At 52.8% G+C, this 25327-nt stretch overlaps 2 long non-coding RNA genes across 3 annotated transcripts; both read left to right on the forward strand.

Moving 5' to 3' along the window:
• Positions 1-4800: 4800 nt before the first annotated feature.
• On the forward strand, positions 4801-9771 carry LOC143434550 (uncharacterized). The gene is made up of 2 exons (XR_013104138.1): positions 4801-6028; positions 9231-9771. It is a non-coding gene; the product is annotated as an uncharacterized LOC143434550 (long non-coding RNA).
• A 581-nt stretch (positions 9772-10352) lies between these two features.
• Positions 10353-20793, forward strand: LOC143434551 (uncharacterized). Of its 2 annotated transcripts, XR_013104140.1 has the most exons (3): positions 10353-14576; positions 15214-15290; positions 16555-20793. It is a non-coding gene; the product is annotated as an uncharacterized LOC143434551 (long non-coding RNA). The 2 variants fall into 2 exon arrangements; XR_013104139.1 differs by having other exon boundaries at positions 15214-20793.
• The last annotated feature ends 4534 nt before the right edge of the window (positions 20794-25327 follow it).

Consider the following 25327-nt stretch of genomic DNA (forward strand, 5'->3'; position numbering starts at 1 on the left):
ACTACGACAATCTTTCTAGGCAGTCCATCCTCAGGGACGTCCCCAGAAAAATCTCTGCAGTTCCTGGGGTAGCTCCCTCAAGGAAGGCCCTAGGACTTTCCTAGGGGACCCTTAGAGTCCTTTAATCTCTTGTTCCGCCGAATTCTCTATGGACCTTGCTCCCCCTCCCAGAGAAAAGATGCCTGGGCTGGTGTTCCAAGAACTGGACATTGGTATCCACTCTGCTCGCAATTACGGGCCTCCCTGGGTTTAGTAACGATGACGAGATTGCACAATACAATTCCTGGGCAGCTCCAGCGCATCTTTGCCCTCACGGAGCCCTGGGAGCCCTGGGAGCCCTGGGAGCCCTGGGAGCCCTGGGAGCCCGAGGGCTGCCGGCAACTGGGAGAGACACTGAGCCACACGGCCCGAAACAGCACCAGGAACACACCAGGCTGAAAGCAACAGAGTTTGGCCTCGGAAGAGTGCACACAGAAAAGTGAGCTGAGGCTCTGTGGCCTGGGAAATGAGGGACCCATTCACACCAAGGACAGCATTTGCAGTCTCAGACGACCTCGTACGCGACTGGGAACCAAAAACAAAACAAACAACGAAGTCAACAAAACAGTCCGCTGAAAATGCACCTTGCCTTTTTAAAAAAAGGACTTTAGAAAAACTTTGTCTAATTCGATGTTCACAACAGTCCTCTGATTTGGGCAAGCTCCCATTTCACAGACTGAGAAACTCAGAAAGTGGAGGAACAGCTCCCCACTTTTTTTTTTTAGGCCCCCCACCCCCACCCCCTTGGAGTAGGGTAAAGTTCAGGGCCTCAAAAGAGTTCCTGGTAGACATGGGATTTGTGGTGATCCTCCTGCTTCTACTTCCCAAGTGCTGTGATTCTAATAGGTATGTGCCAGCATGCCATGCCCAAAATATATGTTAACTGATTCATAAATACTGCAGATTCTTGTTTTTAATTCAGGACATTTAAGAGCTAACTCTTCTAAAGGTCTCAATATGAAAAAATGCATTTGCATGTTTTGGAGACAAATTATTTAGCGCAATTAAACTGTGCTTTGGATCCCTGCACTTAGCAGGCAGAGGCAGGCAGATCTCGTGTGAGTTCGAGGCCAGCCTAGTCTACAGAGCAAGTTCCAGGACAACCAAGGATACACAGAGAAACCTTGTCTCGAAAAACAAAACCAAAATTCTGCTTTGGATTTGGGGAGTGAAACCTGGAACAGAGCCAAAGTATTATCTAGGTCATCGACCCCTGGATAATCTGTTGAGGGCTTCAGGGGAGCCAATCCCCCAAGAACTGCAAGCATTAACTGACTCAAGGGTTCTGAGCCCGGGAACTCAACTTGATTTATAGCCGGTATGCTTCCCTCCTCTAGGTGCAGTGGATGCTGAAGGGTCGCGGGGAGAGAGTGGGGGCGGGGAGGTGTCAGTCACGTAGATCCTTTCTGGGTGTGAGTGTGTGTGTGAGCCCCAACTCCAGCTGAGCAACGTAGCGAGATGTCCTCTGCAGGGCCGAGCACCTTCAGTGTGCACCCTCCCCATTTCGGAAACAGGCACGGAGGTTTTCCAGTCTATTTTACCGAGACAACCAGCTAAAGGCGGTCATTTCTCCTCGCCGGCCTTAGTCTGTGGTGACTCCGGTTAGAAAGTCTTTGGAAATGATGCTCGAGACTCTATAAAGAGGAGATGGAGCTCAGGCAGGCAGTCTCCAGATAGAGGGAGGAGAGAGACCCGAGCTACGAAGCCACGAGGTCCCCCAGCTTCTCTCCCATCCCCCACCCCTTGTTCGGGGCGATGGTTCCGGGACCCTAACTGTTCAGAGAGCTACGGCAGCTTCAGTAAGGTGGTCTGCAACTGGACTCCCGGGTGCCACTCCAACACCGCAAAACAGGTGTTTAAAAAAAACCAAATAAACAACTTTTGAGTTTCCTTTGTAATTAAAAGGTCATAGGCAAGCATCGCAATTCGCTTGGCACAGCCTAGAAAACACACAAGACAAATCCCCAAAAACACCAAGGAAAAACGTTAAAATTCTACGATGTTCTTTAAAACATAAAAAGGTGACGTTAAAACACCTCACCCCGTTCATAATTTTTTTTTTCACAAACAGAAACCGCTGTGTCCTTGGCATTTTTTCAATGAATGCCCAGATAATTCCCAAGATATGGCCACATATCTATTCTATTTAGCTGATTTAAATGAATGCTCTAATTAATTAATTTATCGGGCAACAGGAACTCGATATGCATTCCAGGCTGGCCTTAACCTGGGATCCTCTTGCTGCAGCCGCCCTGAGGCAGAGTCTACAGGTGTGCGCCTCCAGCCCGGCTTCTGGTTCTTTTGAGAGCTAAGTGGATTCCTATGAAGATCTCCTTCCATCTGTGGGCGTGTTTCATTCTTTCCGGCAGGGCACCTCCGCTTTCCGCAGCTGGAGTGTTTCTCCTGAGCTTCAGCAGACACTCATACAGGATTTTGCAGCCTCTTGGAGAGAAACGCTCAGAGGCACAAACACAGCCCTTGGAAGCAGCAAGTTACTTGGGTTTTGAACAGCTCTTTGAGAGTCCATCCATAAACATCTAAAGGCCCACCCTTAGAGCTGAGGCTGGTACTGGGACAACACAGTAAGCCCACATCCGCATGAATGGTCCCGTTGTAAAAGGGGGAGATTTCTAAGAGGTCTGAGATATCGTGGCTGAATCAAAAATGCTATCCATTTTTGCAAGTGGGAAAACCAAAGCTCACAGAGGTGAAGGGAATCTGGAAACCCTGCATTCTTCCTATGATAAGCAGAACACAGCCGCTTTGAACAGTCCAAAAGGACATAAAAACAAAACAACAACAACAATAAAAAAAAAACCCCAAAACAAAAACAAAAACCACAGCCGGAGCACAAGACCCATCTGAAAGCTCGAGGCCATCACTATTCCTAAGAGGCCAAGAAGTAGGTGGAACTACCTTCAGCGGTTTGGTTGAGGGCTTGTAGCCCATACAGCAACCCCATCCCCGAGGCTGATGGGTATTAATGGAAAAGGAGATGGGACCTGAGGATTAACTCTTCACTCAGCATTTTCGGCACAACGGGGTCCATCACGGGGAGGGGCAGTGAGGGGTTGGAATTAGGTAAATTGCATGAGGCAGCAGTTGGGAAAGAATGATGGACATACTGAGAGATATCCGGAGCGCCAAGTCTGCGTGCCCTGGCACAGGGCGTGCTGGCCTCTCAGTACCCCACTAGCCTAGGGATCAGGTAAGGCTCTGAGATTCAAGAGCCTAAGCACAAGATCTTGTAGGTGGGGGTAAGTAAGGCCCTTCCTAAACTGTGATCGAGGGTCAGGAAACAAAACTACATGTCTCTAACAGACTGGGTCGTTGGTCGCTGAAAGGGAGGGATCTCTGCAGGTGGGGTCTGCCGCAGTTCGTGGGCAGACGTTGGACCTGCAGGAGGAAGGGTAGGATACTTGCATGCAGCCGTGGGTACACTCGGCGGGCCAGCAAAGTGAGGACCTGGGTTCGTCCGAGCTCTTCTCCGACCAGAGCCCGGAGCTGTAAGCGATCTGGGATATCGGGTCCCTGGGGACCGCCCCCTCAGCACTCCGGTCCAGCTCCAGTTACTGGCCGAGCCTGCTACCTAAAATATGTATGAGGACCTTGCGGGTGCAATTTCACGGCCCCTCCTAGAGTGAGGCTGGGGGGTCTCGGGGTGAGAAGGGAGCTGCGGGGGCAGCAAGCGACGCTGGCTCTTGGGCGGGGGCTGTCTCGACTTTCAGCAGAGCATTTAAGAAAGGTAGAAACCGGATCCATCTCACCCGCTCCCCCGCCCTTCGAGTCCCGACGGCGGGACCCCGCAGCCGAGCGGCTAGCTTTCCGTTCTGCGGTGTCTGGTTCTCGACAGCAGGTGAATGGGCCCTGGCGAGGCGCGGGGGGCGGGGCGTACGCTATAAAGGGGCGCGGCAGGACCAGGGGGCCACTCGCAGCCGGTGTGGCCTGCGCGTCCGGGCACACAGCGCTGTGACCGCCTGGTGCCGGGCAGGCCTAGGGACCAGGTAGGGCGTGAGTGGAGATGCTGGCCGGCAGCGAGGTTCAGGGCCACAGGGATGGAAGCGGGACAGGGAGGGTTAATGTGGAGTCACCACACCCCCCTGTCTGTCGGGTCGTGCCGTGCTCCTCCCGTTCGGTTCTGGTGCATCACGTCCCACCCCCAACTGTGCTGGGAGAGGGACAAGCGGGTCTCGGCCTTCCTGCCTTGGGGTGGGTCTTGCCTCCGGAGCCATCTGTCTGCAACATCGATGGCTGAAGCAGGTCTTGCCCAGGAGCTGAGTATATAGACTGGTTCGTATCTGCAGCGTCATTCTCGGACCCCGGCAGACAGCAGGGGAGGGAGGAATCTAGAGGCTTGGTTCCCCTAATCCGTTTCCTTCGCTTGAGCGCAAGGTTTTCAATCTCAGGGCAAGGGCCCTTTAGTTTTGTGGGGGAGCATCAGCTAAGCCCCACCCCACCCCCACCCCCGGTTTTAGAGGCTTCTAGGCGGTCAGACCTGCCCGGAATCATTGGGAGAACTAGGAGCTAAAAGGGAGGAAGGCGGATTAACGTTTTATTTTAATCTGGTTTTGAACTGTGGTTGCCGTCTGGGGCAGCCGGGCGCGGCAGGGAATGGGAGGGCGCCCAAAGCAGGGGAGGGGGATGAGGGCACTCTCCGGTCTCAGAGGGCACTCTCCGGTCTCAGGATGCTGGGGAAGAAGGAAGAGGCCACTTCAGCTAGGGTGTACCTTAACTCTGCCCCTCCTCAAAGGCTCGGGGGTGGCGTCCTAGCTAAGGAGGTTCCGAGGGATCTAATCCTGGTCCTCGCCCCAGCTGGCCCCGCCTCCTCCCGGGGGAGCCACTGCGGCAGTGGAGGGGAAGGAAGGGAGATGGGAAGGGGTCTGGGGGCGGCTTCCCTTCCCCTCCCCCTTCCGGGACAGGCGGTCTTTGTTCCCTGAGGCGGCGGCGGGCGGACACCTGTGAGGCTTCAGGTCTAGGCAAAGGTGGGTTAGGACGAGTGGCGAGCCTCTGGTGCCCACTCCAACTCTGCACCCTCGGGCCGGGGTGCTCCCACCGAGGCAGAACAGACTGTGGCCAGTTCTCCGGGGAGACTGCAGAGAACCGTCCAGTGTGGTCCCACAGAACTCCTGGCCTCCAAACGCACTTCCCCTCCCCCAGCCCAGAGTCGGGTTTCCAAGTTTGCTGTGCTACACACACCTTGGCTAACAAGGGGTTCCAAAGGAGGTGGGATGGCAGGGCATCGGGGCGCACTTCGGCCGGCGGCACCCCAGCTAAAGATAGGAGGCTCGAACCGAAAGTGGGCAGCGGGACCCCTTGGGGGCCAAACCCAGTTGGGTTGGGCGAACAGGCGGGGCTCGCGACGTATCCGCAGTCCGGGTCGGGCGTGCCCTACGACGCGCACCAACCGGAGCAACATTCAAGGTGAATCATCTTCGGTCCGCCTCCCGTCCCTCCCCCGCCTCACAGCACCTGAGCCAATGGCGCGGCGCGGGGGGCGGGCGGGGCGCTGGGGGCGGTAAAACCCTCCCGGAGTCATTATCTCAGCACTCCGTCGAGCCCCCGGGTCTCGGCGCCGGAGCCCGCCAGCCTCCTTCCTCGAACACCGTCGTCACACCTGGTGCACACCGTTCGTCTGCCTCTGGGGCCCGGTGACCATCCGGCCCTACCCCGCCTGCTGCGTGGAAGAGGCTCCTCCTCAGGTGGCTCGGCCGGGGCCTTCTCCTGCAGACCTGTCACCCGACACCCAGGAAGCGCGCGGCCCCATCCCGGCTCCTCTTTGTTCCCCCGCTGGGCTCCGCGCTCCGGCGCCGCCTCCTCCCTCCAGGGTCCTGGAGATTTGGGGCGCCGCCCTGGGCTCAACCTGGGCGCGCCTTAAGTTCCGTCCATTGGGCTCGCTCCAAACGAGGGCCCTTTTTTTGCCTAGTTCCTCGGGTGTGGACTGGGAGCGGAGCAGGGAGGCGGCGGTGCACTCAGCCGGGAGCCGGCGCAGGTGAGTGTGCGGGGCGGGGCCGGGCGGAGCCAGTGCGGGGCCCGAGAGAAGGTGGAACGGGCGGCCGAAGGCCAGCAGTGCTAGCACCCAGTTTTGTGGGCGACCAGAGGGGCAAGTAGAGGCCACGTCATGGCTGTGGCCTTCGGGGATGACGCGGCACTGTAAATTCCTGACTTCCTTAGCCTTTTTGGCGGGGATGCCGACGAGGTGCCCGGGCCCGGGGCCCTCAGTACCATGTGCTCCGCATCCAGTGCGGTTCCCGGGGCGGGGGCAAAACGGGGGTCATTTTGAGCCCAGATTGGGTTTGGCTTGGTGCCTGGGGCTGCCCGCCCTAACGTCGCCTCCCGGAGGAATTCGGTTGGGGTCCCCGGAGTTTCGCCGCCCTGTTGGGCCTGGAAGGAAGTGCAAGGCTGGGAGGCTGGCCGCGACGAGGGCTTGGGGAGCGTTCCTGCGTCTAGCTGGTTTCTCCAGCCCCTTCTCAGGGTTTTGCTACAGGTTGGTTATCGCTTCCGTGGCCTGGAGCCTGCCCCGCCCAGTCCCCTGGGAAAAGCTGGTCCCAGACCTCAGCTTGCCTTCCTTCGCTATCCTCCGGCCTGGAGCAAGCGGATGCCAGTTCTGAGTCCAAACCAATTCGGTTAGCAAGGACTGCTCCCAGGTTCCCAGAATCCTGCTCCCGGAACACGTCTTGGATGTTTTACTAGACGGTGTATCCGATAGTTATGGGCAATGACGATGCAGCCCAGGCATCAGGGATCGATCAATTCTGGGGAGCCCTACAGGCTCCTTTCTTTCCCTTCCTTCATCCTTGGCATCCCTACACTAAGTAGAAAGATCTGCCAGTGCAAGGGAGGCAATTCTGATTAGGAGATTAGGGACAGAGATGGGGGGGGGTGCCCTGTTGGGCCCCATCTCTGTCAGAGATAGCTAGGACCCTGCCTTCTAGGTTTCCTGTTGGCTTTGCTAACCTCCTGAGGACTAAGAGTCCAGTTTTCACACTGAGCCAGGTACCTACGCTACACATCTGTCCTTAGACACCGGGTACCCAGCTCAGCCTAGCCTGTATCACCCTCTGTCTATCACAAACCTTGGGCATCACGTTTCCAGATTTCTGTTCCCAGGTCAATCAAGCCTTCTAAGAAAAACTGAGCCCACCTTTCAGCCTCCACTTCTTTTCTTTAGGACTTCTAGCCATCCTTTCGAGCAGTGCTGGGGATCATTGGGACGGACATTATTATACAAAGAAGAAACAGTTTTAATAGCCTCCCTTGTGAGGATTTCGTTTATTCTTATTTTCCAATAGGAGTATTAACGGGGTCCAGTGGCCCCGGGAACGTATTTGTGCGGTGCACTCGAGTTTAGTGCATGCCTGGGTGGGCTTGGACTGCATCAAAAGCAGCTTGAGGGGCTCCTAAGATCTCATTAGCCAACCAGGAGGTTGGGCCACGCCCTGAGCGAGTGGAGAAGCTGACCGTCCCAGCCTTTGCGGCATTCGATGAAGATACAAATGATGGGTGCTGGGCCGATCGCTGGTGGGAAGATTCGCCACAGAGACTCTAGATTCGTTGTATAGAGGTTGATAGGAACAGCTAAGTGACAGGGCTGAACGACTGCAAAAGATCCCTGAAGACTCCACCCAAACGAACCACTCACCTCTAGGGAGCTCTGGTATGGAGAATGGGGAGGGAAGGAGACACATACAGGTCTGGAAAGTGCCCAGGGAAAGAAACACCCCCTCCCACCCCCCCAGCCCCGCAAAGGTTAGGGATGATTCTTCGAAGACGTGTGTCCAAAAAGAGTTCAGGAGACCAGCCTAAGGCGAGTAAAACTAGGGGAGGGAGACCTTGCAGAGGATGATACGCACCCAGGAGGGCATCCTGTCCCCCTGCCAGTCCCCCGTATACACCAGCTATGATGTTCTTTGTTCATCTACTGGGCTGGGAGACAACCCCTTCTCACGGTCAGAAGAGGAATTTCTTAGTTTTTAATCTCAAGGTTAGGGTTCTGACCTACAGGAAAAAGACTTCCCGGGCTCCTGCCAAAGCACCGTCATGGGTCCCCTTTGTGGAGTACCAGGGATGCTTTCGCAGAACTCCACAATCCCCATTTCAGGAGGTCCTAGTTCCTCGGACCCAGGCCCAGTTCTGCTTCAACTAAGGTCTAGGGATTACTGCTCGCTTTTTTGTTGGGTGGACTCTGGCTGTGGACATGGGTGTGGCCCCGCCTGAGGACTGCAGCATTACCTCCTGCCGCATTTGAATTAGGAGGGGCAAGGCATCGCTGGGAGGAGCCTTGTTCAGCTGATTAGCACTGGATGCTGAATGGGGCATTTGGCTCTGTAGCTGTTCCCTGCTCTCCACCCCCCACCCCCCTTCAGTTACAGAAGAGGAAGATGTAGTCAGAAGGGTGGGCATGCCGGGCACTTGGTCTGACAGAGCTATTCTCTTCCTCTGCGGTCCAGACCAAGTTCTTAAGAGGATACTGGTACCTGAGTGTCTCAATCTTTCCCAAGGCTCTTCCCCCTACTGTCACTCCTCTGTTCCATAGAAAAGAGAAAAAAGAATTTAGGATATCGTTTCCTAAATATCCTGAGTTTTTAGGAAAGGAGTTTTAAACACAACTCGAAATAGCTTCTCTTTCCCAGCTTCACAGCCTTCAGGTTCATAGTAAACTGTAGATTTTTGAGTGGTCCACCAGTGTACATTTCAGGGGGCTCCTTGGTGATTCTGATTCTGACAGAGACTCTCCAAACCACATAGACCACACTAGTAACTATAGCTGTTACTTCCGCTTGACCCATAGCCTCATCCTCAAACCCCTAAAATCGGAGGATTACAGTGGGAGAAACAGGCCACAGGCCAGGGAGTGACTTCTCCAGATTACCATTTGATCAGGATGAAATGGCCTTTAGGAGACAGGCTGGAGGTCCAGAGTCTACTCATAGTGAGTTTTCTGTCAAAGCCCCGAAAGTATGTTATCAAGCCCAGGACTGAGGGTTTATGGAGGGGCTAGCCTGGAGTAAAAGCTTATAAGGTTTCTGAGCTGGAGAACTCTATCTGACCCCTTCCTCTCTGCCTCTCTCTGAGGGTTCTAGGCTGGTCTAAGGGTAGGCTGTGCCTGTGTTGGCTCTTCCACATTCTCTCCAGCTCTTGTGCCCTGGGCACCAGCTCCAGAGAGACTTACCCTCCCTCTCCTTCATCCCCAGGGCACCTGGCACTAGAGGCAAGGGCCTCCATCCTGCCTTCTCCCGTGGCAGCCACTGTGGCAACCACTGACGCAACCGCCCCAGCCCTCCCTTGGCTTTGTAGCCTCTACCTTCCTCCAAAGTACTCTCGGAGCCTTCCAGAAGCCGTTTCCACAGGCTCTTGCCAGAAACAGTTCACTCAGCTCCTTCCAAGCTGTCTCCTTGTCTGAAGGAGCCTCCTGCCCTGATCCTGGACCAGGTCAAGCAGCAAAGGTGCCCATCAGGGACACTTTGCAGTCCTGCCTTCTGGGCCTCTGCTTGTGTCACAGGGCAAGCTGGAATTGCTGGCTTCTGTGCTAAGAGGCCACGGGAAGCACATTGGATGTTGTCACTGCCTATTTGGAAGTAGGTGAGGTCCAGCACAGTAGGTCATGAGGATCTGGCAGCTGCTTGCTGACCTTGAAAAAAAGGTAGCTTGTTTGGGCGATGGTATTGGGATGTGAGCCTTTGGGATAAGATGGAAAACTCTGCTGCCCTCTGCAAACCCAAGACATCAGTCTTTCTCCTCTCTTGTCCTTGTCTTCTTGAAGGTCACTTTGGGCTAGTACGCAACAAGGATCTGGCGTAGGGCTGGGGAGGAGGGTGGCTGAGCTGTGGATGACAGCAGTGGGGGGGGGGGGAGGCTGTAGGACCTCCAGGAGTCCTTCTGGGTATGGAGGCTCGGAGGCCTCCAGGAGAGGGCAGCTGACCTCCCTGCAGGGTCTGCAGGCCGGAGAGTGTGACTCCTGTCCTGTGTATGGCACTGGTAGAATTCACTGTGAACAGTCTCGGTCAGTGAATTACCGAAGGGCCATAAACAGAGCAGAGACAGATCCGCGCGTGCCTTGGAGCTCCTCACCCTTCTGCCCGGACCTCGCTGTTTCCAGGGGTGCTGGGGTACAAAGACCTCCTCTACTGTTTCCCCAGAGGGCCTGTTCCAGTACCATCTGCTTGGCCGATTTTGGCACTAGCACATTTTTGCTTGTGTCTCTCCGCTCTGAGCAATCGTGTGCAGTGCCAATATGGGAAAAGCGGGCTGCTGCGGCCATGTTCACCCCCACACCGACCCCCCCCCCCCCCCCCCCCCCGCATCCCAGGGTCCATGTGTCTCACTGGTTCCCTGGCCCATCTGGCTTACTGTTGGGTGAGGGTATAGCCCTACCCTGGTGAACCAGCCAGATCACCTTACATTGCCTGAGGCCAGAGTGGAGTCAGAGCTGGGCAATCTGAGCTGGGCCAACAGATGGAGTTGCTTGGGGTGGGGGTGGGGGTGACCATCTGTAGGGCCTGCTTCGCTGAAGCCATGAGTAAGAAATGCCCGCTTGGCTCCTCCTCCTTGAGGTGAGACCTCTTCTAGAAGAATGGGGTCTAGCCTTCAGCTACAGGATTCCAAGGAAGCAATTCTAAGCAGTGGGATATCCTGTGCTCAGCATGAGTGTTTTATGAGGCCAGCTGTCCCTAGGCTGTCCCTAGAGCCTACTGTTGAGTGCCTTACCTCTGGTCAGTGATAAGAGGGATACTAGTTTGTTTTGGCATTAGAGTGCTGGGAATGTTCTGGAAGGGTCAGTTGTGACCTTTTTCATCCACACACCAGTGTTGGTTTCCTGCATCCTTGGAGTCCCCGTGACTTACTGGCCTTAAGCTGCTGATACAGATGTTAGGTAAGGTTATATGTATAAATTCTGGTCTCTAACAGCTGGATGGCCTGTGCGGTTTGTCAAGAGTCATCTTACAGATGGAGAAAGAGGCCAGGCTGGAGGTCCATGAGTGGTGAAGTAGGGTCAGTACCTCTCTTCAGTCACCACAAGATGTTGACCACCAGTGGTCTTGCTCTGTGGAGATTGCTTTCATCCCCCGGGGCTGGGTGAATCTTGGCTCTGACCCTTTTATACCCCTGGTCTTCAAGATGAAGAAGATCTGGACCTGGTCCATAAGGTTAGAAGGATGGGTGAAGCCCTGGTGGTTAGCAGGCGGTGAAAGCTGAGCTGGCTGACCTGGTCCACTGACCATCTGGTAGCCATCGTATCTGAAGTCACTGGGCCAGCCCCTACTGAGACTGTTTCTCCCTGGGGAAGGAGAACCTCATTCAATAGTTACTCAGTCCAATTACCGAGCCATTTTAGGTGGCCAAGGTAGAGCCGGCTGGGGCTAGGTCAGGGGAATGTGTGGCGTTGAGTCTGGAAGTTGGAGATCAACCAATCCAGTTGGCTGCTGATCGAGAAGTGGCTGATCATCCGGGCCACCTGCTTGGGTACCTGAGGATTGTGTCTGGTAGTGAGGACATTTATACCTACCACTGCCAAACGGGGGCTCCCATAAATCTCTGGAGTATGGTGCTAGCATTCCTGGGCTGACGGCCATCTGAGCAGCTGGGGGAAGGAAGGATAGGAAGAGACCTCACAACTCTGCCCTGGTGAGAGGTCTCTGTTTCAGTCTTCCTCTGTAGGCCCTGGTCCCGCCTCTGGGGCTTCTGGCTATGGCTGTTTTAATCCCTACCTAAGGCTGTAACTCTATAACTTTGCTTCTTCTGCCCACCACTCATAGCTGGATCCCTCTAACCAAAGCAGTCCTCAGACCCCGAGTGGTCTGGCCTCTCACACTGGCCCTGGTGGAAGCTTTGCTGAGACTTCACTAGCAGGTGTTGGTGTGGCCAGGTCTATATTCTTTCCAGGTTCAGGGTTCCACCCCTCTGTAGCCTGCATTCCCAGAGGATGACCACTGGCCATAGTTTTCTGGTTCTCCTCATCTAGCCTGTTCTAGGCCTGGGTGAAAGTTCACTTATAGTAGTGACTGCTGGTGAGCGAGGCCACAAGGCTGGTTGTACTCCCCAGGAAATCAGCTTCCAGAGGACCGTGCTGGTGAGGGCATGGTAAGAAGGGAGGGCTCACCCTGTCAAGCAGGACCGGTTTCTTCCTGGCTGTCTGATCCTGCGGAAGGATTTACCCTTACCCTCAGTGGACACTAGGGCAGTTGGTGAGGTTTAATCCACCTGGGGACTTTTTTGCCTTGTAGTTTTCATGCACAGTGGCTCCTCGGTGCCTGGGTGGCTGCCTCCTTGTTAGGCTCCTTGCCTTGTTGCCTGTTGTTGGGGCTGCCTGGGTCGGAGGCTCCCCAGAGTGCCTGTGCAGTGGACTATTCCAGACTTTGGCCCTTCCCCCACCCCTGCATTTGCTTATTCAATCCAGGCCATTATCCGGGTCCCTGCCCCAGCTCAGCAGTCCTCAGGCTCTTGGAAATGCGATCTGGCTCCATTGATCGAAGAAGGCAGGCGGGGCTGCTCACTCCCAGCCTGGCTGGGGAGGGGGGGCAGGATTGAGCAGTTCAGGGTAGTGACAGGATAGGCCCCTCCTCACTCATGCTGGAGTGGAGGGAGTGACCCGCTTTCCTTAACACTTTATAATGTGATTAAAAAATGGCCTGCCTTTGGGAGGTACATGGCCAAGAAACCAAGGTCCTGCTTGTGACCCCAAAGGGAACTCACTCTAAGTCAAGGTTTCAAGGACCTTCCTTTCCAAGCAGATCACCCCAGCCCTTGAATTCGGTATGGGATCACAGGTGTGGCCCACAACTCTGACCCAGCTATGAAGCAAATGTTTTTCTGGGCAGTGGAGTTGTCTCGGCACCCAAGCCTAGGCCACTGGCAGTGTTTAGCCTCAGTATCCTGGGTTTGTCTGCAGCTCTGCCCCTCCAACGCATCATCTCTGAATCCTTCGTCCACTTTGCAGAGCAGGGAGGACAGAGGGGATGGTGGCATTTCCATCACTGGCTCTACGAGCCAGCAGCTCCCCTAGATTTTTGGAAATTAATCCATGGGTGTTTTGGGGGCAAAGAAGTGTACTGTCTTTGGGGTTCCTCGGAGGCTTCCGGAGTGTGCGAGGGTTTTTTTTTTTTGGAAGGGATGGGTAAGGAGATCTCTGCACTTGGGAGAATGCACAGCTATGCGGCTGTGTTTGGCTTGGCTGACCCTGCTGGACTGCAGTGATGGCTGTCTATACTCTCCAGAGAAAGTCTTAGCCTAGGTGTTCTTCCTTCCCAGCCTCAGGGAGGAGACCACGGGCTTGGCAGTGGTTTGCCAGTGGCTTGACAAGGAAGTGGGATATATGCATTGACTTTTTACCTCCCCCCTGGTGGGGTGGGACAGCTGGGGAACTTTAGGCTCTGGGGAATGTCAGGAAGGGATTAAGCAGGATGCCACCTGGGGCACTTGGTAGATGGCAAAATTGGCTCCCTGCAACTGTCTTCCTTGGTTACCAAGCAGGGGACTCCCTGACCTAAAGTGCACCCTTTCCCAAGCTCCCGCTGTCAGGTGCCTGGGGTACAGTCTCTTTGAGAGCAGTGAATGGCTCTGTCACTGCCCAATGCCCCTACACAGGGACTGTGGGTCTCAGAGGGGAATGAGATTGCTGGGGGGAGGGGTCTCAAGGGGGTTTCTACACTGGAGCAGGGCCATACAGGCTGAAGGACCTTCATCTGGACTTTTTGTCTTAACTGAGAAGAGCGGTCTCCTCAAACCAAACTAACTGCTTCTTCAGCAGAGGCTCACTGGTCTGGCTGCTGGAGGCCTCTCACCATTTTTGGCAATGGTAGAACTCACACCGGTAAGGTAACGGGACCCGGTGGTTCTAGACTTGCCAACTATGGTGTAAGTGCTGAGCTGCTGAAGGAGGGTCTGCACCATGCCGGAACCTGCTGATCACCAGGAAGGAGAGGGGACTCTAGTCCCCAGACGACCAGGCAGTGGCAGAGGGTGGGCGCAGCTGGAAGTGACCCTTAATGTTTCCCTGCGCCCCCCTGAGGTCACAAGTCTTAAAGTCAGCTGCTGAGCCGAACCTCTTAGCCCTCAGGAACAGTGAAGAGGGCTTGGAATCCAGCCTTGCTCCAGGATGGCCCTCTCGGGGATGGTGGGGAATCCTAAGCTTGGTGAGGGAGGGACATATTTGTCTTTTCTTCTTCCTGCCTTCATCTCCCAAAGGCTGTTTTTCTGTTAGGTTCTGAGGCCACAGGAAATGCCTTCTGGTGCATGCACACAGTGTGGATCCTATTTGAACTTCTGGCTAGGGGTGAGGGTGGAGATAGCATTCTTTCTACTCACAGACGTCTAGGAATCTTGCCTAGGCTGAGAAGGGTAGAGGAGTCTTGGCTCCCATGTGGAGGGAGTGTACTGAGGTCATCTGGCATCTGGAGCTGCGGCCTCTGTGCTAGCCCCTCCAGTTCTCTCTGCTTTGTGGATAGGCTGCTCACACTGGAGCCTGTGTTCACAGAGGGGCGCAGTCAGATTGTGCTGACCGTCTAGACTGCAGGTTCCTACAACTCAACTTTGGAGCTGGGGTGAGTGACTTCCAGAGGGAGGAGCTTGGTGGGTGGGCATGTTTGGGGGGTCTGGCCCCAGGGTTTCCTGTCCCTATAGATAGATGGCCAAGGCAGCTGCCCTGGAAGCTACATGTACATTTGTGACTGTAGGTGTGACCTTACCTAAGGTCTTTCCCCTTTCTCTGAGGATGCCCCAAAACCCCAACTCATTATTTGTAACTGACCCTCCCCCCCATTTGTCCTCCACTCTCAGTCATAGTCATTCCAGCCCCCAGGGCTGATGGGGGAAGGGCATAGGTGGGGCTGGTCCTCTTCAAGGCCTCTGGACTGATGTGGTCAGCTAAAACTTCGCAGGAAGAGATAGGCTGAAGAGAAGGGGCAGGGAGCACCCAGAGGAGGAGGACACTGTCCTTCTGCACAGTATATAGGTGGGAAGAGGCTGGGCTGCTTGGTAAACACGCACACGTCAGGGACAGGGACAGCCTTAGCGCCGTACTGTGCTGACCACAGCCACTGTCACCAGCTTTAGAAGAATTTCACCAGTATTCTACTGTTATGTTAGTACCCCATTTCTCCCTTCTTCTTTGTTCCATTTATTTGTTCAGTGTTTACTAGACAGAGGTTCACTAAATTTATGTATTTATTTTTGTGACAGGGTCTAGCCTTATAAAGCCCAGACTGGCTCAAATTCCAGATTCCCCTGTCTCTACCTCCCGAGTGCTGGCATTGCAGGTATGCAACATCAGGCAAGTGGGGGGTTGGTGTTTGTTTGTTTGTTTGTTTGTTTTAGAGACAAGGTTGCACTATGCAGCCCTATCGGACCTAGAACATATTCTGTAGACCAGGCTGGCCTCAAACTCACAGAGATCCACCTGCCTTTGCTTCCCAAGTACTGGGGTTAAAGATATGTATCACCACGCCCAACCAGTTGACTATTTTATAGGTCATATTTGTTCTTGAACCTGAAAGCCATAGGAGCCCCAGCAAGCAGTGGGAAGATATGGCAAGATACATGGTTTGTGAGAGCATTTTTGTGGTCAAGTGAAAAATCAAAGGACCAAATGGAACTGTGGTCCCAGGATGCCCTAGGTTCAAGGCCTACACAATACGACAGTTCATTCTAAGCCATCCTAGGCTATAGAGCAAGACTCTGCCTCCAAAAAGAAAGCAGGCTGGGTTGTGATGGCACATGCCTTTGATTTTAGTACTCAGGAGGCAGAGACAGGTGGATCCCTAAATTTGAGGCCAGCCTGGTCTCTACAGAGGAAGTTCTAGGATAGCCAGAGCTACACAGAAACCCTGTCTTGAAAAACCCGGGGGGGGGGTGTTCCCCAAACTAAATAGAGCAAAGTCAAAAAAGGGGTCAGTGGGGGGACTAGGGTTCATCCCAGTGGTGGGGTGGGGGATAGTCCCCAGACACAATCCTCAGGAAGGGTGGGCTCTGCTTAGTGTGGGTCACATGGTTTAGGAGAGTAATAAATTGCCTCTGACTTGATTGAAGGGTGGCTAATGGCAGCCAATCTTAGCACCAGTACTTGTAACTTGTAAGGGAAGGTTGGGGGTGGGGAGGGCAGGTAAACAGCTGCAGTTAGGATGTAATTGATAGCCAGAGCTAGAGGCAGCAGTCAGGGTGGGGTGTTCTGCCTGTGCCTTAGAACCCTGTCTCTCCTGGCTCTGCCGAACAGCTCTTGGGGTTCTAGAAAGGCTGGTTTGGGAACTGAGGGCAGGCAGGGATGGAAGCATTCTGGAACTTTGATGGCTTAGACCTGAAGAAGAAATCAAGAGGCTTTGGCCTTTTGGGTTTTTGTTTGTTTGTTTTTTTCAAGACAGGGTTTCTCTGTGTAGCCCTGGCTGTCCTGGAACTCACCTCTGTAGACCAGGCTGGCCTCAAACTCAGAAATCCGCCTGCCTCTGCCTCCCAAGTGCTGGGATTAAAGGCGTGCGCCACCACTGCCCAGTGGCTCCTGTAGCTGAGCATGGTGGCCTTTAATCGCAGCATCAGGAGGCAGAAGCAAGCAGATCTCAGTGTAAGACCAGCACAGTCTACAGAGCTAGTTCCTGGACAGCCAGGAGAAACCTGTCTCAACAAAACAAACAGAAGTACTCCTGGATGTGGAATGTCTGCTGGTGCTGGGTAGGGCACAGGTGAGCACAGATGGGCTGCAAACCTGTCTTAGACCAAGAGAGCAAGAAACTGGAGCCTGAGTTCTACCAGTGGGGGGCTGGGCGGTGGCCTTCCTGCTGGCCCTTTTTGGCTTTGCAGGTAGTCCTGTCCTATCCCAAAAGCTATGGCTATTGGGGATGGTGCAGAAACAGGTGGGGAGGCGCTCACAGAGGATACCCCCAGGGCAATCACTACCTCCCTTCTGGGCTTCTATTCTGTCTCCTAAGTCCCCTCCCCCTCCCCCTCCCCCTGGGCTTCGATGTCCTAAGCTGGCCTTCCCTGAGTCTTGTCATTAAGGTGCTTGAGCTTCAGAACTTTCCCCAGGCTGTCATCAGGTGCACCCCACCTCTCCTGAGCCTCAACACTGTTGCTGAAGTCATTGCCAGGTGGGATGATTTCACCCCCACCCCCCACCCCCACGGGCCAGGAGTGGGCCAGGTGGTGTCAGCCGACTGTTGTGTGTAGTATGTATATGTGTTTGTCACACATCTGTGCGGAGCTCAGGTGTGGAGCGTCTCCCTCTATCCGGCACTGCTTTCTTCCTTTCTCTATGTTTTTAGTGAATTTGTTTCTTTGGGGGAGGGTGCACTATGGCACACCCGTGGACAGCTTGCTAGACTCAGTTCTCGTAAAAGAACTGGTACCACTGGTAAAACAGTGGGTTCTGGGGATCAAACTCGGGTTGTTAGGCCCAGTGTCAAGCACCTTTGCCCACTGAGCCTTCATGATGGCCTTTCTCTTGAGACAGGATCTTGTGGAACCTGGCACTCAATGGCTAGACTGGCTGGCTGGTAAGGCCTGAGGAGCTGCTTTGATTGCTATGCCTGGCTTTTTTTTTTTTTTTTTTTTTTTTTTAAAACGATCATGCTGCTTGTATTCAGTCATCTTACTAACAGCCAGATCCCCAGCACCCCTCCCCCACTCAATTTATTTTTAGATGGTCTCTTGTAGTCGAGCTTGGTGTTGAGCTCACTGAAGCCAAGGATGACCTTGAGCTTCTGATCCTCCTTCCTCTACTTCCCAGTTCTGGAATTAGCAGAATGAGTCATCACCCCTAGTTTCTGTGGTACCTTGGTTCTGTGAGTGCTAGGCCAGCACTCAACTCATGGGAGTTTCCTCTCACATTCATTTGTCTGACCTGAGCTTTATGTAGGAGGCCCTGGGACCTCACAAACTTGGGTGTCCACCTCACCTCCCAGTCCATGACCTTAGATACCCTCAAGACCTGCTCATTTCCTGAGTTCTGGTTCCCACAGACCAAGGCACTCCTCATGGGTGGGTTTCCCTTGGGCCCCAGGAAGTCACAGGAAGGCCTTCTTGGCTTTGACCTTCCAAAAGGAAGTTGTGTCCTAGGCCAGGGCTGGTGGGTGGGTCTAACATGAGGGCTAAGGATAGAGGCATCCCTAAAGTAGCCTTCCAGAGCAGAAGCTGGGGCCTGGCCCCAGGGAAGGCTCTGCCTGGCCTGGCCTGGCCTGCAGCTGTGTGAGCGGACATTGGACTTGATCTGCGTACAGCATTGCTGTGGGCCTTCTGCTACAGTTAACTGGGCTGGGGAGGTGGGCCAGGCAAGGGGATCCTTGTGCTGGGCTGTGAGAACATGAGCAAGGGAGTCTAGTACAGACAGGCTCAGTACGTTGGGGCTGGGCTGGTCCATTGGCTCCTGAGTACCTAAATTGGGCCTTAGAGGAGAGAGAGGATAAAGGGCTTCAGGAGAAGCAGCTGATGGCCACATGGCACCATGACCACAGGATGCTGCTGTGGAGTGGACTGAGTCTTCAGGGAAATGGTCCTGTTATGCCCCCCCTGCCCCCCCAGCCATTTGCCACTATGATGGAGCACCAGGTCACACAGCAAGCCTGGGACAATCACTGGAGGTGAGTTTTACCCTTTTGGGGATGTGCAATGGTACCTGGAGACATGTCCGTTGTCTTCACTACAGGAAAGGAGCCACTGGCATCATGGCAGAGGCCCAGGGTGTTGATCAACATCCTATAATGTGATAATCTGACCCTGTTAGTAGAAACCAGGCACACTGGCATACTTGTAATCTAGCACTAGGCTGAGGCAGGAGGATTTTATATTCGGGCAGCCTGGGCTACTGAGTGAGGCCTTGTTTTTGTTTTGAGTGTCAGCTGAGGGTGAGAAATGGCACAGGCTGTTAGGTTACAGCCAGCAAGCTGATACCTGAGAGCAAAGATGCGCCCGTTAGTGGAGAGGAAAATCAATTGCACAAGGGCAGGACCTTGAGACACAAATGAACTGGTAAAGATCTCAAGGAGACTTGGTGACTTTGGCAGAGCATGTACCCACGTGGGACAGCACTGAAGGAGGTGGACCATCCCTGTGCCTTGGTAAGATTCTGGCACTCAGAGTGTACCTTTGGTTTGAATATCTTCTGGCTTTGGAGGTGGCTCTGTGGTAGAATTTGCATAGTCGGATGAGGTCATGGGTTCAAGCCCCAGCACAGGAAAGAAAAAATAAATCTCAGCTTTTGAGTTTGGTGAGGAAAGCTGTTCTGGAAATGTAAATGTATTCTGTCTTTAGAGACAAGTCAGCCATCTCCAGGAAAATCTTACCTAGAAAAGATGGAAAGTGGATCTCCTCCCAGCCTTGCAAAGGGTTGAGGTGTTGTAGCCGACTGCTGATCGCAATAGGGAGCTGCATCAGTGAGACTTGTTGACCTCAGAACTGTGTTTAGGTCTCAGCTTTCAGGCTCCACAGCCGTGCCCCAGGCATCATCCAGCTAGTCTGCCCCCTAAATGCGTGCAAGTGCCGTGGGGATGAGAAATTCTCACATAAAGCGCTGTGCTTTCAAGATGGATGTATCTTTTCTCACACTGCAGATGCTGTGAGCTGCTCCTCTATTTGAAAGTGGGTCCCTCCTGGATATGGGTTCTGGAAGCTCTATTACAGGTACTGGTATGATCCAGATCTTTCTGGAATGAAGGCATCTGTCTGCAGTGGCTCTGCCGGAGTTTCCTGAAATCAAAGTCTGGCTGGAAAGGCAGATAGTAGCCCCATGGGTGGTTGGTGGTGGAGGCAACCATTAAGTCTCCCTCTTCCCAGCCAGAACTCATGCCTATCTCTATCAACAGATGCTTCTGGAAGGAACTCTCTTGTATCGCTCCCTCTGCCCCTATGACATCCTGTCTTGGTGGGCAGTGGGGGGGCAGAGGACCAGAAGAGGAAGTCCAACTGTCAGTGGAGACTGGGGGGAGGGGGCTGCAGGTACCCCCTATAATCACAGGATGAGGTGGGACGGGGCTTGTCCTTTCCGGAAGCAGACTAGTGTCTCTATGTGGAAAGAAGGAGAGTTTTGTTACCCTGAAGTACCTTCTATTTATGACTAAAAAGGCATCTTGATCTGAATTTGCTGTTTTTTTCTTGCAGAAACTGCTTTGCAATACTTGACTGACTTCTTGGCTCCTTCAGGACATCTGGAGTGAATTTCACAACTGTAAATATGCCCCACCATCTAGTCAGTCCACCTGAGAGCTTCAGTCTCATCACACTGAGTGTCCTCCCAGGAAAGCAGGTCCTGGAAGTGTTGGGTGCAAGGAGTGTCTACCTCATGCAAGGCTCTCTTCCTGGTCTAGAACCTCCCTGGATTGGCGAGGGAAGGAAAGGGGTGGGAGAAATCTTTAAGCACTTCATTAAGACCAAGTGAAAGAACAGTGCTGACTTTCTCGAGGGTCTTAGATGTATCCAAGGCTTCCTGGCACAGGTTTTGCGGTACTTTTGGACATCTTGGGAGTTTAGCCCTTCTTAGAGTATCTTTGCAAGGGAGTTTTTGTTGGTTTGTTTGTTTTTGTTAAAATGTTTCTTGTCTTGTTTGAACCAGTGACACCATTTGGTCAGAGTTAATGGAACCATTATTCTACCAAAGTTGACCCAAGCTGGCAACTGTGCAGCTTCCTTTGGTCTTTGGCTTCACACTCATGTGTCTTTAGACTTCATTGTATACATCTTTTATGGAACCTGCTTTGAGACATTTTTCAATTTTATTTTATACTTTTGAAAAAATTATTTAAAGTGGCCTCTTACTGGAAAAATAAAACTGTTTTAAAACTGGTTGTGATGGGTGAAGTGACTCCAGAGCACCGCTGAGCGAGCGCTGCACAGCACACAAGATGAGCCTTTAGTGGTGGCCATGGGGGCTAAGTAGCACACTGTTTTAACGAACCCTCTGAGTTACTGATGATAGACCCCAGAGGCTCTAGTTGGGTCATTGGACTCCATGCTCTCTGGTGCTGTTAAATCCCAGCCTTGACAGTTGTCTCTTCCTGGGTTTGGACTGGGTGTGAACTCCAGGTCACCGCTGATCAGGTCACAGTGGGCATGGACAGACCGTTCTCAACAGGCTGCAGCACAGAGGCAAACTTCTCAGTTGGCTGCCGAGCTCACCTGAAGCCTCCAACTTAATATATGGATGGAATGAGGAGGCCTGGCCACCGGCAGGGTTCAACCCTTAACAAGAGACAGTCCTGGCATCCTTTGGTTCTGTCTTAGCCGGACGGCAGGGCCTGTGCAGGTGTTGAGACTGATCAGACAAGGGGAAGCTGACGCCTGGCCGGGTACTCAGCAGAGGAACTACCCTGGCTCACTGCAGACAGTGTTCTGTGAGCTATAACACCAGGACAGGAGCCCACTCAGTGACAGGCAACTATAGCCCTGTAACTGAACCTCTGCAAGAGCAGTAAGCACTTCTTTTTTTCTTTTAAAGAATTATTTTATGCATATGAGTATAGACACAGAAGAGAGCATCAGATCCCATTACAGATGGTTGTGAACCACCATGTGGTTGCTGGGAATTGAACTCAGGACCTCTGGAAGAGCAGTCAGTACTCTTAACCGCTGAACCATCTCTCCAGTAAGCACTGCTCAGGATTCTAACTTCTCCTGCTAGACTTTTACTCTGATTGGGTAAGAAGGGCCTGGGAACTGGCTAAGGCTGTCCTCAAAGCTAACGCTGCCTTCCACCGAGGTCATAAACCCAGCTCACCTCACAAATTCAATGACTGTCCAGACTTGGCTTGGCCTCCTTGTTTGATGCGTCTGGAGTTTTGTTAAGTGGCTTTTGGCCCATCTGCTAGGTTGCTGCAAGGCCCTTTGGGCCTTGCAGGATTATGAATTAAATCAACATTTTTTACATGAAATTATTTAGCTTGTTTGTTTTTTGTTTTTGTGGGAAAATGTTGGAAGAAAGATAGGTGTTTGGGGCTCCCTATCTTTTGTGATTAAGAAACCATTGGAAACATAGTGTGCTGTGTCCAGCTTCTGCTGATGCAGGAGTCTGCATGAATATACCCGAGCTCATGACGAAAGGCTGAAGAAGCAGAGGGAAGCCTTGGACAAGGTCCATGGTGCAGTTGCAGGCCTGGCTCAGAACAAGCTGAACATCAATGGGAGAGGCTGAGCTCAAGGCACTCCTGGTCTATGAAGCAAGTTCTAGGCCAGCCAAGGCTATACGTTGTGAGACCCTGCCTCAGAGTTAAAAGGCTAACAAACATGTTTATACAGAAACCTAATGGAGTTTGTTTTGTGCGACCTCTCCCAGGGCCAGCATAAACAGTAAGGCTGCTGGGGACAGTCACACATGTGGACTCCAGTCCCATCTGTGAGCAACATACTTACTTTGGGCAAGTTGCTAAGTCTCAGTTTCCACAGCTGTAAGCTGGGCCTCCTCACAAGGTGGAGAGCTTAGGACTCAGGGCCTAAGGCCTTTGCCGCATGGTGCAGAGTCTTCAGTATCTAGTAACTTTTTTCTTTGAAACAGGGTTTGGAGCCTTGGCTGTTCTGGAACTAGCTCTGTAAAGCAGGCTGGCCTCTACATCTTGCTTCCAGAGTGCTAGGAAAGACGTGCCCCACCACTGACCAGGCCCCTCCCCACTTTAAAAACATTTCAATTAGTTATCATCTTTTATGATTTATTTCATGTGCATTGGTGGTGTTTTTGCCTACTTTATGTCTGGGTAAAGATGTCAGATCCCTTGGAACTGGAATTACAGACAGTTGTGAGTTGCCATGTGGGTGCTGGGACTTGAACCCTGGGGCCTCTGGAAGAGCAGCCAGTGCTCTTAGCAGTTTATCCATCTCTCCAGCCCAGTAACTTTTAACTGTTAGCATCTTTGGTTTTTGAGACAAGGTCTCACTGTATCTCAGACTGTACTTAGTAGCTTGTTTTTGTTTTTTGAGACAGGGTCTCTCTACATAGCCCCGGCTGTCTTGGAACTAGACCAGGCTGGCCTTAAACTAACAAATATCTACCCGTCTCTGCCTCCCGAATGCTGGGATCAAAGGCGTGTGCCACCATGCCCCCGCTCGCTCACTATTCATTTCTTAAAAGGTATACATAAATTCAGAAAAAAAATTGAGACCCAGTGAACTAATTAACGAGATTTTGAGAAGGCTCTCTGCAAGGCCACCTAGCCTGGAATTATGTAGCCCAAACTGTCTACTCCTGACAGTTCTGTGTCAGCCTCCCAAGTGCTGGGACTATGTATGTGGTCATCGCACCTGGTTACTTTAATTTGACAACAGCTAATTTAGGCTTGCCAACAGTCCTCCCTCCGTTGGCTGTGCTGGGTATTGAACTTGGGGGCCTTGCAAATGCTAGGCAGGTAATCTACAACAAACTCTACCCTCAGACTCAAATCTCATCTGCGAGTGCATGAAATCTTGGGTAGAGCATCTACACCCCACCCCCCAAACAGCTAAGCTACTTAAAACTAAAACCGAATGCTCTGCTCCACACTTCCCCACCTCAAGCAGATGACTTAGCATTTCTGTGCAGGTTCTAGGCATGTCTGCCCAGGTTTGTGTCCTAGTTCTGTCTGTTGCTGGCAGGGGGAACTTGGTTAGGTAATTTGGCTTCTTTGTGGCTCACAAAGAATGGTGCTTCAAACAGCCTTAGTTGGTGGGTCGCGTAAGGACTGGTTATTATCATTGCTATAGAAATTCTCTAATTGTGGGAAAGCCAGTGTTTATAGTAAGAGAGAACTGGGAGTGCCTGTGGAGGGGATTCAGGCCCAGGCCAGACCTACCCCCATCCTATCTCTACAGATGAGACCTCCCTCCCCTTTTCCCACTCTGGAGAATTACATTACAGGCCACTTGGCAGCATTACCCCACCCGCTTCCTCCTGCTGCCTCTAACCCAGAGATTCACAACCCACCTGATACAGTTCCTCCTAGTGTGAGGGTGGCGGGGTGGGGGTGTGTATGGGGAGGGACCTTGTTCTACCATCAAATTGGGTTTCTTCTTGATGGGTCTGGCGCCCATCTACCTGGGCTGTGCCTGAGCTGTTCTTCCATCCATCTTAGCTTCGTTATGGGGGCGTAGGCGACTCCGAGAGTCAAGGCACGTCAGGGGACACCTTGAGCTGTGAGACTACCAAGCATAGACCTAGACTGGCAGGCTTCTGTGAGCCCAGTTATTGTCGGCAGCACAGTGAGCTAATGATGGAGTCCAGCAGTGCTTACACTGCTCCGCACCCTACCAGGCCTCAGCACACACACCTGTCTTCTTTTACTTGCGCATTTGGAGGTAGGGGGTGTGGGGAGCACTCTGTCACTGAGCTATAGCCCCGCCCTTCCTCCTCACAGACAACTTCCAAGTTGTTTTTAAAAACATCTATTTACTTGTGCCTGTGTGCACATATGCGTGTGTATACTCACAAGTGCCACGCCGCGCATGTAGTGATCAGAGGACAGCCCCAGGGAATCAGTTCTAGCCTTCTGTGTGACCTTCAGGAGTTAAACTCTGGCCATCAGACTTTCTACCTGCCAAGCCATCTCACAGGACCATGCCAAACTTTATTTCCCTGCTAAACTTTTATTTCCCTGGGACATGCTAGTATTCCTAAATCTAACCTAACAGACCCTCAGGTCAGATCTAATTGACAAGATAGTTCCCTGTGCCCGAAGAGCACATACTGAATGTTTTATGTTACTAATAAAATCAGATTTCATATAAAAACCCGACTGCTCTCGTTTGCTGGGAATTTTGAAGGTAGCAAGGCCCACTTGTCTCTGAGGGGACATTCTGATAGCTTAGAAGAGGTGCCCATCAGACAGCTTCTGCCACTGTCTCATGCCCACCTCTATCCCACTGCTTCTCTTACTCACTGGACTGAGCTGGCCCCTGGTCAGTGGCTTAGGGAGAAATGAGAGAGAAGTTTGCCATCAGCCCCTCTGAAGAGAGCTGTCACAAGCTCCATGGAAGGCACTGTCTGGGTTTGGCTTGTAAACAGCAGGAGCTAGTAGCAAGCATCCTGGAAGGTAGATTAGGAGGGTCTCCAGAGAACCTGTGCTCTGCGCAGCCGCAGTCACTCCCTCCTCTGGCCCATCCTCTCTGTGAAACATGGATGGAGATGTATTATGGTGTATATTATGGATGTAAAAAGGGATAGAAGCCGGAATCACCGAGCCAAGGTGAAGCACCAAGGGACAGCACACCCTCACTTCCTTACTGTAGTCCCATCAGCTGGACACTCACTGAGACATCTACCAACAAAAATGGCAGAAAAAGGCACTCGAGGGTGAGAAGAAGAACAATGTGTGTGAGTGAGGAGACGCACAGACTTAGGGAAGGGCCTGAGTCAGGC

The sequence above is a fragment of the Arvicanthis niloticus genome, chromosome 15 (assembly GCF_011762505.2).
Source record: "Arvicanthis niloticus isolate mArvNil1 chromosome 15, mArvNil1.pat.X, whole genome shotgun sequence".
In the NCBI taxonomy this organism is placed as follows: Eukaryota; Metazoa; Chordata; class Mammalia; order Rodentia; family Muridae; genus Arvicanthis; species Arvicanthis niloticus.